Here is a 17831-nt window from a genome sequence, read left to right as displayed (position 1 = left end):
TATAGCGTAGTACATAGGACACCTGTTTGACAACACAGAAATATCTGTACTGCTTCATTTTAATGGTTTCCCATAAAAACAAATAAACACCTTAAGATAGTCAGGCATGGGACTGGAGAGATGGCTCAATGGTTAAGAGCACTGGCTGTTCTTCCAGAGGTCCTGAGTTCAACTCCCAGCAACCACATGGCAGCTCACACCCATCTATAATGAGATCTGGTGCCCTCTTCTGGTGTGTCTGAAGACAGCTACCGTGTACTCACATACATGAAATAAATACAAATCTTAAAAAAAAAAAAAGATAGGCACGTGGGTCATGCCCTTAATGTCGGCACTCAGAAGACAGATCTCCAGGACAGCCAAGACTCCATAGTAAGAGCCTGTCTATTAAAAAATAAAACCAAGGGGTTGGGGATTTAGCTCAGTGATAGAGCGCTTGCCTAGGAAGCGCAAGGCCCTGGGTTCCGTCCTCAGCTCCGGGAAAAAAAAAAAAAAAAAAAAAACCAACAAAAAAAACTTAGTATATTTAAAGAAAGGGTCCAAATAATCTGCTAGAAAGACCGTATAAAAATGTCGAGCTGTTGCATTTATCGCTAGTGTACCTATTATGGTGAGTAAGTGCAGGCACTTACTTACGCACACGCTAGCACAGAAAACTTTTAGGAGCTGGTTCTCTCCTTCTGCCTGGTGTCTCACTGTCTCAGCCATGCTGCTGCATACTCCAGGCTAGACTGCCACAAGCTTCCAGGGGATTCTCTCTCTCTCTCTTTTTTTTTTAAGATTTATTTATTTGATGTACATATGAGTACACTGTCGCTGTCTTCAGATACACCAGAAGAGGGCATCGGAAGAGGGCTCTGGAAGAGCAGTCGGGTGCTCTTAACCACTGAGCCATCTCTCCAGCCCCCAGGGGATTCTCTTATCTCTACCTACATCTCACCATAAAAGTGCTGGGATGACAGATGTATATCATCATATCTGGCTTTTTAGGTGGGTTCTGGGGATTGAACTCAGGTCAGACTAATGTGGCAAATGGTTTTACCCACTGAGCTGACTCCCAGCCCTAACGCAAAATTTTAAAAAGAAGCTAAGCAATATCACCCAAGTGCCTAGACGCTGCTGTACGGTGCCTCTATAATGACACTCTGCCAGTATCTGTACACTTACTAGTCATGTCTTGTTTGGGATATTCTCCTTTCCTTTACCTTTTCAACTAAAACTAGATTACAGCTTTATGTGACTATTTCCCAATCTTTCTAATCCATAAAACCAGGTGCCTTTTGTATTAAAATGTACAAAATGAAAACACACACACACACACGCATGAAATAGGGAAGCACAGGAAAATAAAGTTACCTTAGGCTGGCAGATTTACAAATCTTCATCACCTTGTGGACTGGGGATGTTGCTCCGTGTTTAAGGCCCCAGTACTGTCAAAGCACTTTTCCTTTAGGAGTTTTAATTGGCCATCACAGCTTCTGCCTGTAGTCTTTGCACCTGAGGCTTAAGCAGGAGGCTCGCCAAGAGTTTGAGGTTGGCTATATAGTGAATTCCATGCTAGCCAGGGCTACATACTTAAGGAGGGGTGGGGGAAGAAAATGGAAGGACAGGAAATGAGGGGATGAGGGAAGGTAGGAAGGAAAAGAAAGGAAAAAGACAAGGCCTCAGTAGCCTTAAGCCAAGGGTGGTCTTGAATTCCTCCTGCCTCCACCTCCCAGTGCTGAGATTACATAGCCATGCCCAGCTATTTCTTGCACACTCACGCAAACACGCATGCAAACATTTTCTCTCTCATTTTGTGTCGTCGTGTATATGTGTGTTGATGTGTTCTAAGTTTGGACATGTGTCACAGTGTCCACGAGGAGGTCATAGGATAACATTAGGGATTGGCTCTCTCCTTTCACGAGGGGACCTAGGGACAATCCAGCTTAGACTATCAGGCTTGCACGGCAAGTGCTTTCACCCACTGGTCATCTTACTACAACTACTATTTTATAATATAAGATTCTTTTCATTATAAAACAGGAAGGTTTAGTTTTCATTTTTAACTTAAGTCAAGGTTTAAGTTAGGGTTTAACTTACTGATCCTCAACATGTAGCAATGATGTACAATCAACATAGGACAAAACACAAGGTTAAATAGCCCTACAAAAAAAGTCAGCAAAACTAGCTGGGTGGAGGTACTGCACACCTTTAATCCTAGCAAAGGGAGGCAGAGGCAGGCAGATCTCCGAGTTCAAGGTCAGCCTGGTCTACAGAGCAAGTTCCGGGACAGTCAGCATGGCACAGAGAAACCCTGTCTCAAGAAACAAAAACCAAACAAAACAAATGATAGGGCCTGGAGAGATGGCTCAGCAGTTAGGAACACTGGCTATTCTTCTAGATGATCTGGGTTCAATTCCCAGCACCCACATGGTAGCTCAGAATTGTCTGTAACTCTCCAGGTGATCTGATATCATCACCCATACATGCAGGCAAATCACCAACAAACATAAAGTAAAAATAAATAAATATTAAAAATAAAACAAGGGCTGGAGAGATGGCTCAGTGGTTAAGAGCACTGACCGCTCTTCCCGAGGGCCTGAGTTCAAATCCCAGCAACCACATGGTGGCTCACAACCATCTGTAATGGGATCTGATGCTCTCTTCTGGTGTGTCTAAAGATAGCTACAGTGTACTTATATAGAATAAATAAATAAATCTTTTAAAAAATAAATAAATAAAACAAAACCAACGTTAGCAAAATTAGTTTAAAGGCAAAAGATAAAATTTAGGTCAAGTGTAGTGGTGTGCATTTTAATCCTGGCATTTAGGAGACTCCTGTTTTGAAAGGTCTTCTACTCAATTTTTACTTTATTTCTGTGAGGATGAAATAACAATTATCCCCTGTAATCACTCTTTGTTATAATTGATCTTGTAGGTTAACACAGAGTAATGAGTTGGTTTCATAGAGGCATCTTCACACATACTATACTTTGTTCTAATTCCCTTCCCCCAGCTCCCACTTTCAAGAGCTTTTTTCAATGTGAAGACTGAACCCAGGGCCTGCAATACCAAGGTAAGCACTCTATCACTGAATTACAGCCCTATCCTCTTTTTCAAGAACCAGCCTTAAAAATCCAAATATAAAGATATAAAACAATGTTCCCTAAAAGCAATTCCCCCCAACCACAATAATGAAAATATGGAGGGAGACTGGGAAGGGTGAGTTGTTTAGAAATCTAGGAGCAGCAGCATGTCCTAATTTATCAGGAAAAATAAAAAATGGCACATTCACATGTCACTTCCTGTGGTCCTTTAGCAAAAGACTAACAGATCCGCATCATAATGACCTACTGAAATTTAATTGGTGTTGACAAGTCCAGCAAGTCCGGCTCTGCATCTTCTCTAGCTTCACAGACCTAGTCATATCCCCAACCAGGTGAAGAAGAAAAGCCTCATTCTGTAGCAGCCATGTTTCCTTATCTCCCACTGCTGTTCTGCCCTCAGCTCTCTAGTCCATCATTCCCCAGGAGCTTTGCCCGAACACCTTCCCCTTTCAGTACCATCTCCCCATCCCCCAACAACTGAGGGCCGAACCTGGGATCCTGTGCTTGCTAGGCAAGAGCCCTACCAGAGCTAAGTCCCCGACCCCTTTTCAGTCTTGACTATGTGTCCATTTATGTAACTTATTATTTTATGTCTTATAATAAGCTTATCATATGTGACCCTAATGCCAAAAGATATTTGCTAATTGAGTAAACAACCATATTGTATTTTCTGCTTATCAACTTTATGACTGCCCCCCCTCCCCCAAAAAGCAAATAAGCCATTCTGCTCAGCTTTCTGAAGAAGTGCCTCCTCACTGCCTCTGGCAGGTCCTTCACCAAGGATCCAGAAGGCAGCTCTGTCATTTTAAGACAACAGTCCCCAGACCTTCAATGGAAACAAAGGGAGAGGGAGATGCCGGTAACATTACTATGAACCCGTGCTACCAGTGATTCTCAACCTGTGCATTTAGTAACAACAAAATGATACAGCTCAGGTTGTCCTTGGACTTCTAATCCTCCTACCATAGCTGCCACAGGATACAAAGGCAAGGTTGTGCTACCATATCCAGCTTATATGTGTTATAAACAGAGTAAATAAAGCTCTAAAATATCTAAAATTAGAAAATAGGTCAATGGGGGCCAGAGAGATGGCCCAGTGGTTAAAAGCACTGACTGCTCTTCCAGAGATCCTGAGGTCAAATCCCAGCAACTAAATAGTGGCTCACAACCATCTGTAATGAGATCTGATACCCTCTGCTGGTGTGTCTGAAGACAGCTACAGTGTACTTATATATAATAAATAAATAAATTAAAAGAAAATAGGTGAATGGGATAGGTATAAAATACTGTATATTCAATGTAAGGGGTGGGGGAGGGGGTAACTTCCTTGGGTTTGGAGTGTCCTATTAGGTATCCCTGACTAGCTTTAAACTCACTACACAGATCCAGTCTGCTTCAAACTTCCATCAGCCCTCCTGTTTCTCCCTCCTAGTGCTGGAATCACAGGCATGCATTACCATGCCCTGCTTAATGTATTGTTTAAGCTAAAAGTGATAAGAGCCAGAGTTTTTTAAAAGTTGCAGTAAATACATATTGAAGAAATTCCTTTCCTAAGTTTAACCTATTCAGGGCTGGAGAGATGGCTCAGTGGTTAAGAGCACTGACTGCTCTTCCAGAGGTCCTGAGTTCAATTCCCAGCAACCACATGGTGGCTCACAGCCATCTGTAATGAGATCCGATGTCCTCTTCTGGTGTGTGAGGACAGCTACAGTGCACTCACATACATAAAATAAATAAGTCTACAAAACAAAAAACAATAAATAAATAAATAAATGAATGAATGAATGAATGAATGAATGAATGGGCTGGAGAGATGGCTCAGTGGTTAAGAGCACTGACTGGTCTTCCAGAGGTCATGAGTTCAATTCCCAGCAACAACATGGTGGCTCACAACCATCTGTAATGAGATCTGGTGCCCTCTTCTGGCCTGCAGTCACATATGCAGGCAGAATGCTGTACATAAAATAAACAAATAAATCTTAAAAAAAAAAAAAAAAGTTTAACCTATTCAATGATCTCCAGTAAGGCACAAAATTACCAATGACTAACCCAGAGCAACTAGTCTCCAGTTTCACAAATGCTACTCATGGTTAAGTGCTTTACAGTACACTTAAAAAATCCTTTAGGCTGTATTTTTACTGAGCCTCTTTTTGGTCTGTTGTTTAACTGCGTGTGGTATTTTGTGTATTAATATGATAAACAGATTGGAATACAGGAATAATAAAAGTCTCCCATATCATCTAGGTGTGTAGTCAGGAAATGTCTAAAAGCAAAATTAAGGATACATTTATTAGTTTGTTCCTGTCTTCAAAAGATGCAACAGCCTGATCTACACAGTGAGCTCTGGGACAACCAGGACTACAGAAAGAGACCCTGCCAATGAATGAATAAATAAAGAAAAATGGTGGGTAGATGGGTAGATGGATGAACAGATAGGTAAGTGGGGTGCGACTATAGGTAAAAATTACTTTAGGTACTAATTACATTAGCTAACTAGTTATTTATCTAGAATTTGCTTATATTTTGTACAAAGAAAGAAACCAGTCAGGTGTGGCACATGCCTTTAACCCAGCACTTGAGACACCGAAGCATGCGAATGTCTGTGAGTTTAAGGCCAGCCTACAGAGGGAGTTCCAGAACAGCCAGGACTACTTAGACCTTGTCCTACAAACATCCAGTCTACTACAAGGGTTAAAACAGGTTAGTTTACATTACTGAAGAGGATTCTCTACATAAAACCTTTAAGAAAGGTGGCTCTGAGAGAGACCAGTCACTCTTTATCTAAAAGCCAAAGATAGAACACAATTCATTGAGGGAGAACATGAATTATATAGATTTTTGCCAAAATAGTCTTGTACTTTAGTATTTAAACTCTCCAAAGAGATAATGCTTTTTTGGAAGGGGAAAGATGACTCTTTAGCACTACTGTGTTATAGTTGCTGCTACAAATATTTAATTTACTCAATGGGAGTAACAACTTGAAAGATCTCAAGGTAAAAGGCTAGTAAACAACAAAATGCAACTATATTCCTGTTAGAAACCACCCTGAAATCGGGCTCTTTGCTAGGGAACTTTGCCTAGGTGGACAGCATAAGATAGTATATAAGGGAAACTGAGGTTAGCAGGAGTTTGCTTTTGTTTCACTGACTTCCCCAAGGAAGACCTTGCACCCTTATTCCAAGTCACCCTTACCTCACCCACTAGGAAAAACAAACAGCACTGAATAGAATACATATCTGAGGAGAAAATGTTTAAGCTTTATTCTATTAAAGTACTTGGAACTGTCTCATTAAAAATATTTTAGGAGGGCTGGAGAGATGGCTCAGCGGTTAAGAGCACTGACTGCTCTTCCAGAGGTCATGAGTTCAATTCCCAGCAACCACATGGTGGCTCACAACCATCTGTAAAGAGATCCGATGCCCTCTTCTGGTGTATCTGAAGACAGCTACAGTGTACTTATATATAATAAATGAATAAATCTTTTTTTTTTTTTTTTCGGAGCTGGGGAATCAAACCCAGGGCCTTGCGCTTGCTAGGCAAGCGCTCTACCACTGAGCTAAATCCCCAACCCATGAATAAATCTTTAAAAAAAAATATTTTAGGAAACCAGGTACAGTGACACCTTTCATCCTGGCATTCAGGAGGCAAGATGAGTTCAAGAGTGATGGTGGTGGGCATTATCAGAGCAAAGAAATAAACTGGTGACATCAAATACACGGAATATGGTCTAGGGTTTGTATGTGCTGAATTAGTCGATATCAAATTCAGTGTGATGGGAACTGTGAATGTACGTATATTTAGGAAAGGACCTAAAGCCAAATCTATTGAGCTGGGGAGATTACTATAAAGATCTGATTACCAAAGTCTGAGGTCTTGAGCTAGACCCTTGGCAAATGTGATGGAAAGATGTTTCTTGTTGTCCCTACACATGAATGTGGCAGACAAAATCCCAGCCCCCCAACACATACAAATAAATGTAATTAAGGAAATTAAAATACATTAAAATGTTCTTCACATGAATACATAATGTATGTACTTTACATTCAGTAGTTATTAATATAACAGACTCAGAATTCATTTCAGAAGTACTTTTATTTAGAAGAAATTTATAAAGCCAAAAGTCAGAGGCAAAACTTCAACAGTCACTAAATTAGCAATACATTAGATCATTTCTTACTTAGATTTAGAACCAAAAGCACACTGTAAGCCAAGACAGTGTTCAGAGGTGGTGCACCTAAGCAAACCCTGGTTGATTCTTTGATATGTAGGCTCTTTTATATGGAAAATTGATCACTAAACCTTTTACTTCATACCTAAAGGGAGAGGGGAAGAAGAGGGAAGGAAGAAGGAGCAAGACCTAAAGAACAGACAAGATGTGTTTCTTCTATCTGGATCCTTGTTGTAGATTAGCGTATACAACAGTCCACTTCACAGCAATATGCATGACCTGTTAAAACAAGGGAAGGAAGCCAGGCACAGGAAGATACCACTACTATTCAGGAGGCAGTGTGGTTACTGGAGGGAGAGTAGTGACAAAAAGGACACACAAAGGTTTGTTTACAGGTACAAAAAAATACAATTAGGATTAAGTTCTCATGTTCTACAACATGGTACAGCAGCCATAACAGGCAGCAAAATAGATGTTAAAGGTTTACAACACAAAGAGATGTTTGCATGCTGAATGTGCTAACAACTCTAATGAGATACTACGCACTGTTTGCATTTAAATCAATACAACAACATCCCGGAGTAAGTATAATTGTGTGAAATCTAAAAGCAATTAACACAAACTAATCACAAGCTGTATACCATAAACTTTATCTGTTAAAGACTACCCAATATTTCCTTATCCATTATTGCTGTATTTACCAACATTTCTGCAGGACAGCCTATAAACAATGCCAACCGGTATTATTTGTAAACATGGCAATCAGAAGTGTAAAGATTAAGGGTAAGGGTATGGGTTACTGGTAGACGACTTGTCTAGCAAGGACAATATTCTGGGTTCAACTTCCCAGCACTACAAAATGAATGAATAAAATGAATTTATAGGAATTACCACTCAGAAACTAGAAAGTGATGAAAAACTTTCTCCTAATCTAATTTCAAAGGCCAAAGATTTGAGTAAGAAACTAAAAATGATCGGTTATCTAAAATTTCAGAATGAGGGCTGGAGAGATGGCCCAGTGGTTAGGAGCACTGACTGCTCCTTCCAGAGGTCCAGTTCAAATCCCAGCAACCACAGATGGTGGCTCACAACCATCTGTAATGAGATCTGAAGTCCTCTTCTGGTGTGTCTGAAGACTGCTAGTGTACTTATATATAATAAAGAGATCTTTTTTAAAAAATTTCAGAATGAACTACTCTGGGAAGCAAGCGGTTTTGTTTTGTTTTTCAAAATGACTTTTTTTTTTTTTTTAGACAGGGCCTCTCTATGTAGCCCTGGATAGATATCCTGGAAGTCACTAGGTAGGACATGCTGGCCCCGGGAACCTACAGAAATTCGCCTGCCTCTGCCTCTTCAGTACCAGGATTAAAAGTATGCCACCACACACAAGCTTGGAATGTTTCTTTCTAAGAAATGTTTGAATGCATAACTTCATTCGTGACTTTATAAAATGTGAACACTAGGCACTGTGTTACCATTAAACTGTCTGGAATATCAACATATTCTATTCTACAGGCATGTCCCAAAGGCGCTAACAAAACAGAATAGTGTTTTTATTTCACAATCACACAAATTAGGTAAGAAGAGCAAATATCTTGCCACATTATCTCTAAGATGAAACAATTATATACTGTAGAAAATCTCTAAACTATAAGCAATTCTTGTTGAGTGGTAGTGGGCACACACCTTTAATCCCAGCTCTTGAGGTGGCAGAGGCAGGTGGATCTCTCAGTTTTATGAGGCCCGCCTGGGCTCCAGTGAGTTTCAGGACAGTCAACGCTACCGAGGGAAATCCCTCTTGAAAAACAAACAAAAAGTAAATAAAATGAAAAGAAAGTGATTTTTAACTTTTTTTAAAAGTTTTTTTTATTGGATATATTTCTTTATTTACATTTCAAATGTTACTCCCTTTCCCAGTTTCCTGTCCATAAGCCCCCTATCTCTCACCCCCGAATAAGGGTGTTCCCCCCAATCCACCCCCCTTACCCCCCCCCCACATTCCCCTACACTGGGGGTCCAACCTTGGCAGGATCAAGGGCTTCTCCTTCCACTGTTGCCCAACATGGCCATCCTCTGCTACATATGCAGTTGGAGCCATGGGTCAATCCATGTAGTCTTTGGATAGTGGTTTAGTGCCAAAGATTTATTTCTTTATTATATATAAGTACACTATAGCTGTCTTCAGACACACCAGAAGGGGGCATCAGATCCTATTACAGATGGTTGTGAGTCACCATGTGGTTGCTGGGAATTGAGCTCAGGACCTCTGGAAGAGCAGTCAGTGTGCTCTCCAGCCTAGTTTTTAACTTAGAATCATTTTTTCTCTGAACACAGTCTATGAGCCAATTTTTCTTTGAAAATCTATTTTTCCTTTACAGTAATAGTCCTGACGCTACCAGAGCCTACTGTATCTATTGTGCACGAACAGTCTGACACTAGTCTGAGTCCTGAAGAATAAAAATCCGATCGAATTGGGCAGTTTGTGCCTTGCTCTGTTCCAGTTTTCCCTCCACCCCCCACTAAGTGTTCCCCTCCATCTCTAAGAGGGGTCTCATGGGGGTTGGGGATTTAGCTCAGTGGTAGAGCGCTTGCCTAGGAAGTGCAAGGCCCTGGGTTCGGTCCCCAGCTCCGGGGGGAAAAAAAAAAACCTAAAAAAAAAAAAAAAAAAAAAAAAAAGAGGGGTCTCATGGCAAAGCTCAGTTAAGACACCCACTCAAAATCCCTCTCTGGAACTTATTTCAGCCAGTAACCAACACAGCCACCATTGGATTTCACCAGTAACATTACTGAAAAGACCCTTGCCTCTTGAGGTCAAGAGTCCCAAAGAATCTTGGAAAGTGAGACTGGGTCCTTCCCCAGAAATATCACATAGGCACATACAATTTTGTCTGTAATTTCAAGACTCAAGAGTCAGAGTTATAATACAGCCCCAAACTCCAGAACTAAAACTTAATTTAGCATAAGTCTTCAAAGCTCAAGATGAATTCACGCTTTAAGAGATCCAGGGCAAAATAACACATACATATAGAAGACTTTGTCTCCTACAATTTTTGTTACTTTATTGAGTGGAGTAAGGGGCATGCAGGTGTCATGATATGTATGAATGTGCATGCACATAGGTCAGAGAACAACTGGTGTATCAGCTCCATCCTTCCACCACGTGGGTCCTAGGACTTGAACTCAGGGTGCCAGCTTGAACATAAGTGCCTTTACTTCTGAACCATCTTGCCAACTCCACTTTCTACTTCTGAAATGCCAAATCATGCATGCTCTTATCCCAATGTATTCTCCGTAGGACTTCACATGGCTAAGCTCATGACACCTCTTCTGACCTCTGGGGGCATTCGTGTAGATGTGGAGCACACAAACTCACACATGCACATACATATTTTTAAAAATATTTTTTTCTTCACTCTTGATTGTACATCTCACAATTCTCTATGACATTAGTTGATGAGTGAAAATCAACTCTTCCATTCCCAAATCTCCTTGAATTACAATCAATTCCCACAGAACTCAAACTATCTGGGTTCTTTCTCCAACGCTGTTCTCTACCTTAAGGGCATTATAGCCAATGGTCACACAAATCACATAATGCCCAGCATCTGTCTCCTCTGACAGTACACTCCAATAGCCTCTCACATTTCTTTTTTTTTTTTAATGTTTTTTTTTTCGCCTCTCACATTTCTAATCCAATGTTCGTATGTCAATCCTTTAGAAACCAGTGAGTGCTAGGGATGTTTCTGTGCTTGACCAACACTCAGCACCACCAGTACAAAGTTACAGACAGAAAGCTAGATCTCTTGAATGCCTCAGCCCCCTGAGTCCTACAGAATAAAACCTATGCTTCACTTATGAGTGCCAATTACCAACTTCCCAAACTTCCCCAAACACATTTCCAAGTGCAAACTTCATCTTCCACTCTTCAAGTAAAATCAACTTGCTACTTCTCAAGGTGCACAACTGTTGGCCTCCCTCCTGCCTATCAGTCCTTCTCAGACTCTTAATACACATAATCCTCCCTAGTTTGTTTTCCCTTTGCCATGGTCCCTCCCAAAACTAATTCCTCCCTGTTCCCACATCATTTTCTTTACCCTTTTTAATTTTCTACAAGTTATGCAAGAGTCAAACTGCTCTTTCCCCTCCAATATAAGGCCCAAGTTTTGTGACTCTGTACCTTGTATGGGCCTAGAAAACTGTCTTTAATGTCTGACAATGGCAAAACTTTTTTTTTTATTTATTCCATGTATGGGAGTACACAGTCGCTGACTTCAAACACCAGAAGAGGGCATCAGATCCCATTACAGATGGTTGTGAGCCACCATGTGGTTGCTGGGAATTGAACTCAGGACCTCTGGAAGAGCAGGCAGTGCTCTTAACCACTGAGCCATCTCTCCAGCCCGGCAAAACTTTTAAAGTGGGGACACACTCACTCCACAAGCTTAAATTCTCAATGGAAGATATGGCCTCACCTACCTTTAAACATAAAACAAGAGGGGTTGGGGATTTAGCTCAGTGGTAGAGCACTTGCCTAGCATGCGCAAGGCCCTGGGGTCGGTCCCCAGCTCTGGGGGGGGGGGGGGGGGGCATAAAACAAGAATTCAGTTCTGTGTTTCTTGCTCCTCATTTCTAGTCTACTGCTTAAATAGCTTTAAGCAATGTTTCATAGAGACATTTCCTCACTTCCTCTGTTCTCCGTAGGTTAGCTGCCAGCCTAACCACATTAGCATTCAGGAGCAGTAGCAGCAGCACTCACTTAAGTTCTAAAAAGCTTACAATGCCAACAGTAAAATGTAGGCTCCTCTAAAAATGGTCTTAACACAGATGCATACAAAGCTCACTCTTCGAAGGCATGCTGGAAGAGGTTCAGTATAGTTTATCCAACAGGCACTGCTTAAAAAGATGTCAAGACAACATCTACTTAGATTATTAGCCAGACTTTTCACATCTGAAAAAAGGACATCAACTAACTTAAAAAAAATTATTTACCTGCTAAGCCATCTTGTTGACCCAAGCCTGAACTATATACTTTACCTATACACTAAGCAATACAATTTCCACTGGTAGCTGAGATCCCAAACAGATGGCCCACACGAAGAATAGCTCCTCTAACTTCAGGGATTAATGTAACCATACATATAGATGCCTACGAATACTAGCTCTGGCCTTGGGAACTCCAAGGTTATGTGATGCTTGTGGCAGGCGAAGGCTTACGCCAAAACCTCGAACCAGGCAACAGACTATGTGTCTAGGTGTCAGGAGACCCGTCCCTCAGGGTGATCTAGGACCATGAGGAGTGTGCAATACAGACTTGTCTTAAGAGATAGCATGCAGCAAGCCAACCACATGGAACTTGGTTTGTTTTTTAATGTGTTTGAGTATCTCCCAAAAGTTATACATTTAGTTTTTCTCCAGTTTAAAAGTGGTTTAATGTCTGTAAGTGTGAACACATTAGGACAGCTAAGGCCTAAAGGCCACATGATGAAGCCCCTGAAGTTTTGCTAAGTACACTGAGGAGACAGACATTAGCCTAATTCTGAACTGTATAGGGCGGAGGGTATAATCCAAGATACACATGATCCATTTACTTTTCTTGTGGAGTTGAAAATTCACTTTCTCAGTGAATTTCACCATATGACATTAAATAACTTCAAAGCATTCTTATTGCTACAAGATTCAAAGTTTCCAACAGTTTAGTATAGTTTGTGGTCTGCAAATGGCTATAATTGGTTTGTTTCAATTTTTACTGTTTCTCTTCCAGTCTGTTCACTTTAGAATAATGATGAATAAGTATTAACAAAGAACTAAGATGTAGCTCAATTGTTTAAAGTGCTTGCTTACCCATGCAAGAAAGTACATGCCTTTAATCCCAGCATCTGGAAGGGGGTAGCATAAGATTTAGAAGTTCAATGTCAACCTCAACTACAAGTTCTAGGCCAACCTGGGATACATTAATTCTTAAAGTATCAAAAGAAAGGCCAGAGAGATGGCTCAGCAGTTACAATCTCTGTCTGCTGTTCCAGAGGTCCTGAGTTCAATTCCCAGCAACCACATGGTGGCTCACAGCCATCTACATATACTGGAACCTGATGCCCTAACCTGGCATGCAGGAAGGTTAGGTGTACATATAACACTCATATATCAAAACAGAATAGTTTTAAGGGCTGGAGATGGCTTAGTGGTTAAGAACACTGTGGGGCTGGGGATTTAGCTCAGTGGTAGAGCGCTTACCTAGGAGGCGCAAGGCCCTGGGTTCGGTCCCCAGCTGGGGGGGGGGGGGGGGGGAGAAAAAAAAAAACCACTGACTGTTCTTCCAGAGGACCCAGGTTCAAATCCCAGCACCCACAAGGCAGCTCACAACTGCCTGCTACCTGGAATCTGACACCCTCACAAGGACATACATGCAGGCAAAACACCAATGCACATTTTTAAAAAATCAAAACAAACAAAACCAGGCTAGAGAGATGGCTCAGTCATTAAGAGCACTGGCTGCTCTTCCAAAGAACCACAACTCACTTCCCAGCACATTACTCCTCTTGGGTAGATCAGGAGCACCTGTAACTTCAGCTCCAGGGATGATGCCTCTGTTGGACTCCAGAAGACCCAACTGGTTCTCAGTATTCACATGTCCTCACACACTACAATGATCAAAACTCCAACTCCAGAGGATGTGATACCCTCTTCTGGCTTTCACCAGCACTGGAGCAAGAAGTGCAAACATATATGCAGGCCAGACACTCATAAGAAAGAAATGATGACACATAACACACCAGAAAAATCACTAGACTCCTAAACAACCTACTTCTATTACTTCTTCCTCTTTGCTAGAGATTGAACCAAGTGCCTTCCTCAAGTTAAGCACACACTCCACCACTGATTTCTACCAAGCCCCAAACAATGTGTTTCTAAAAGAAACTTATAAGCACGTGCCTCTTCAACTGCTATTTTACTAAGGGATGGTAGAAGACTGTATGTGATAAGCTTGGGTTTATGTTCTAATAAAACCATGAAAGTACAAACAACTAATATTGTGACAGAACATTTCCTTAAATGCCTTTCAGAAGACAACAGGCTGGTGTGAGACTGAGCTTTCAAAGTATAAACAAGCACACATACAGACATGTAAATGTATATATAATGAGCATCATCGGTTACAAATACCTAAAGTAAAATGTCATTTTTGGAGAGATGGGATTGGGGGGGGATAATAGAGAGAGAGAGCAGTCATTTGTGAAACTCAACAGCACACAAGAGTTCCCCCTCAACCTCTGAGTTTGAGTAGGTGAGCAAGTGTGCTTCAGTGTGGAGCTCTGAGCTTGTCTAGGAACCCGACAGAAGTTGGCAGGTGAACTTCCTGGAGAGTGCGGTTCTCAAGACTGACACTAATCTCCCCCACCTCCTCCTAAATGAAAATAAACCAACAAGCCTTTTTATGCTGATTTTTGTGTCCTGAAACAGAACCCAACTTGAATAATTGTTCATTGTCACTGTTTTTCCAACATTTACTCAATGTCTTACTGCAAATAAAAAGGTATAAAAATGTCAGCCAGGCATGGTGGTACACACCTTTAGTCCCAGCACTCTTGAGGCTGAGGTGGGCAGATCTTTGAGGCCAGCCTGATCTACACAGAAAGTTTCAGGCCAACGACGGTTACATAGTATTCAGGAAAAAAAAAAAAAGACATAAAACTGTAATTCTAAACCACAAGAATCTTAATCTTCCCTTAAAAAGTGCATGCCTTTTTTTGTTATTTTCCATAAACTGCTTTGTACAGACAAGCCAGGTCTGATTAACAATACAGTACTCCAGCAAAGACAATTCACAATTTTAATCACTCTAGGTTGGCCTTCACCTCCCTAACTAAATTAGCAACGGGTGTGTAATTATGCCTTAATAAAACAGAAAACCCACAACCTTAGGTCCCACTGAAATATGTATGAATGTCGAGGTAAACCTGAAATCCCTTCTATAATCCTTCTATAATTCCAGTACTTTTGTGAAAACACCTAATTTGAGTTGGCTGGTTTTGGTTAAATGAGAATATAAACCACTAGTAGACAAAAAGTCATCTTCCCTTCTGTTGAGTTTGAGAGTATAATGAAATCAAGACTTTAAATAAAGTGGACTAAAAGACTATCGTTTTATTTCGGTGTGGGTTAGATCCCCAATTGAAAACAACAGTCTAACTCCTATCAGACAAACAAACAACAAAAGGCTGCCAATGTATTTTCAGCAGCAAATAGTCTGCATGTCCAATGCCCTGGGTTAGACCCCAGCAAAGCACCAAAAAATAAAGAGGAAGGGTAACACCTTCCCAAAAATCTACACTCAATGAACTGCAGTAAGTCTGCACCCAAATTAAGTCAATACATCATATTACATGTGATGATCATACATTTACTTTTGTATTCATAATTAACCGTATTTTTACTACTTTATAGGGTAGCTTGTCAAAAACTTTAAGACAATGTTAGGGAGTCAGGACACAACTGAATAATAATAATAAAAAAAACTCCTGGGTTCGGTCCCCAGCTCCGAAAAAAAGAACCAAAAAAAAAAAAAAAAACAAACAAAAAAACCCCAAAAAAACAAAAAAACAAACAAACAAAAAAAAAAAAAAACTAACACTCGTATTTAAAAAAAAAAAGTTCCTCCAATGTTTCTCCTACCCCTCTTCCCCAGAGTGAGGAACAATCCAATAACTTACTGTTCAAGACTAAAGAAAAAAGCATTTAAGACTGCTTTTTTTAAGTCTGATGAAGACTGGGAAAAGGACCACTCCCCCAAGGACAAAAGCTGTACCCATTCTCGTTCAGAGCACTGTCCCAACTGACAGGTTCACTCCCACCAACTTTCTCCCAAAAAATGGAGTTTAAACGCTGACTAAAATGTGAATTGTGCTCTGCCTACTTAAAGAATTCGGCCCAACTGATACCAACTCTAACATAAGCAATTAGTACAAGATATTTTAATGGTTGGGAAGATGGGATGACCTGTTAACAGCTCCTCCAACTGGTCAGAGCAGATATCCTTTGAAGCTCTAACAACATTAATATGCTTAACAATTTCAAGTTCTGGTGGACAGTCAGATGCATCAAACAAAGTTTGGGGCCAGCAGCAACGACACAACAGGTGAGAAACAGTGGACATCACTACAGAACATGCAATGGCAAACCCATGAATCCACGAAAGCCTGAGGATATGGGAAAGAATCAAGCACAAGACCATCCCAGACTCCCTGTTTTAACCCAGGCAAAGGCTCCGATCCTTCCGAAGGGTGCGCCACCTCCCCCTCCTGTACCCCGGGGACCACCATGCCAGTCCCGAGACAGAACCCAGGCCCCTCGGTGGGTATCTCCGCCGTAGAGGAAAACACAATGTCGCTCCTTATTTCTGCGTACAAAAGGACTTTGCGCCCTCCTCCTCGAACTGCCGCCTAGGCGCCTCCTCACAACTTGCAAGAAGGTGGGCAGCGCGCCATATTCAGCGCCCCCCAGTCCACCTGGGTAACCATCCCACGCCACCCCGGCGGGAGGGAAGCTTCGGAGGTCGCCGGCCGAACCACCAGCCTCCTCTCCCGCCAGAGACAGCCACTCCCGCGCCCCGCCCGGCCGCGCCGCGCCACCGGCGGGCCAGAGCCGGGAAGAGCCGAGGGGGCGAGCGCCGAGCCGCCGCTCCGGTCCCGCGCAGCCCACCCACCTCCCACTCCCGGGCCGGGCGCGCTCTCCCGGGCCGCCCGCTCCCGAGCCCGTGGGGAAGGCCAGGCCCGGGGTTCCACGGCGCGGAGGAGGCCGCGGCCGGGAGAACCCGAGGCGGTAGGGGAGGCCGGAACCCCGGGGCTCTTGGGAGGGCAGCCGCCTCCCTCCCGAGCCCGCCAGGACGCCTGGGGCCTAGTGCGGCCTGCGCATCCTCGAGGTGGCGGTTTGGCTGGGCCGGGCCCGGGTCCCCCGCCCCAGGCAGGCCGAATCCGGCGGGGGCCCAGGCCCCGAGCCGGGGGCGGCAGGGTGCCGGCTGCGGGGCGGGCCGGCCGGCCGGCGGGCGGGCGGCGTGTTGCGGCTGCGCCGGGGCTGAAATAGCTGGAGATTGCGCGGTAGGGCACTCACCTCAGAGCGGCTGCGCTACCGTGGGCCTGCGCCGTGGAGACTGCGACCGCGCCGGCTCCTCGCAGCCTCCTGCCACCAGCGGCAATGGCGAGCGCTGCCGCCTCTGCCGCCGCCGCCGCCGCCGAGGAGGGGGAGGGGAAGGAGGAGGCACGCACGCGACGCACGGCTCAGCTTCCCCGCCCGGAGACCGCCATGATGGCGAGGCCGGCGAGCTCTGCGGCCCCAGGGAGGGGGCTTTCAGCAGCCCTCTCGCAGCCCCCGGCAGCTTCGTCGGCCTCTGGTGCCGCTCTGCAGCGCTGGCTGGGGCCGGAACCAGGAGGGTAACTGGATGAGCAAATTGAGGACGCGGCGGCGAAGTAGATCATGCCGCCCAAAATGGTTGCTAGTCCGAAGGGGCCCTCCGCTCGGTGCCGAGCGCGGGGAAGTGGGACCTCCGCTCCAAAGGGCTTCTCCCGCAGTTTCCTCGGCAC

At 43.3% G+C, this 17831-nt stretch overlaps 1 protein-coding gene across 13 annotated transcripts in view; it reads right to left on the bottom strand.

The window, feature by feature from the left end:
* Nrf1 (nuclear respiratory factor 1) overlaps nucleotides 1–17496 on the bottom strand; it is a 105801-nt gene extending 88305 nt beyond the window's left edge. For 12 of the 13 annotated variants that reach the window (XM_039107511.2, XM_006236200.5, XM_006236198.5 and 9 more), the window contains exon 1: nucleotides 17362–17496. The gene's annotated coding sequence lies outside the window, so the exon portion shown is untranslated. The remainder of the gene's footprint in view (nucleotides 1–17361) is intronic. The other variant, NM_001100708.1, reaches the window with a different exon arrangement.
* Between the last annotated feature and the right edge of the window lie 335 nt (nucleotides 17497–17831).

The sequence above is a fragment of the Rattus norvegicus genome, chromosome 4 (genome assembly GCF_036323735.1).
Source record: "Rattus norvegicus strain BN/NHsdMcwi chromosome 4, GRCr8, whole genome shotgun sequence".
NCBI classification, from domain to species: Eukaryota; Metazoa; Chordata; class Mammalia; order Rodentia; family Muridae; genus Rattus; species Rattus norvegicus.
The sequence above is the reverse complement of the archived record's forward strand: the minus strand, read 5'-3'. Positions and strand labels throughout refer to the sequence as shown.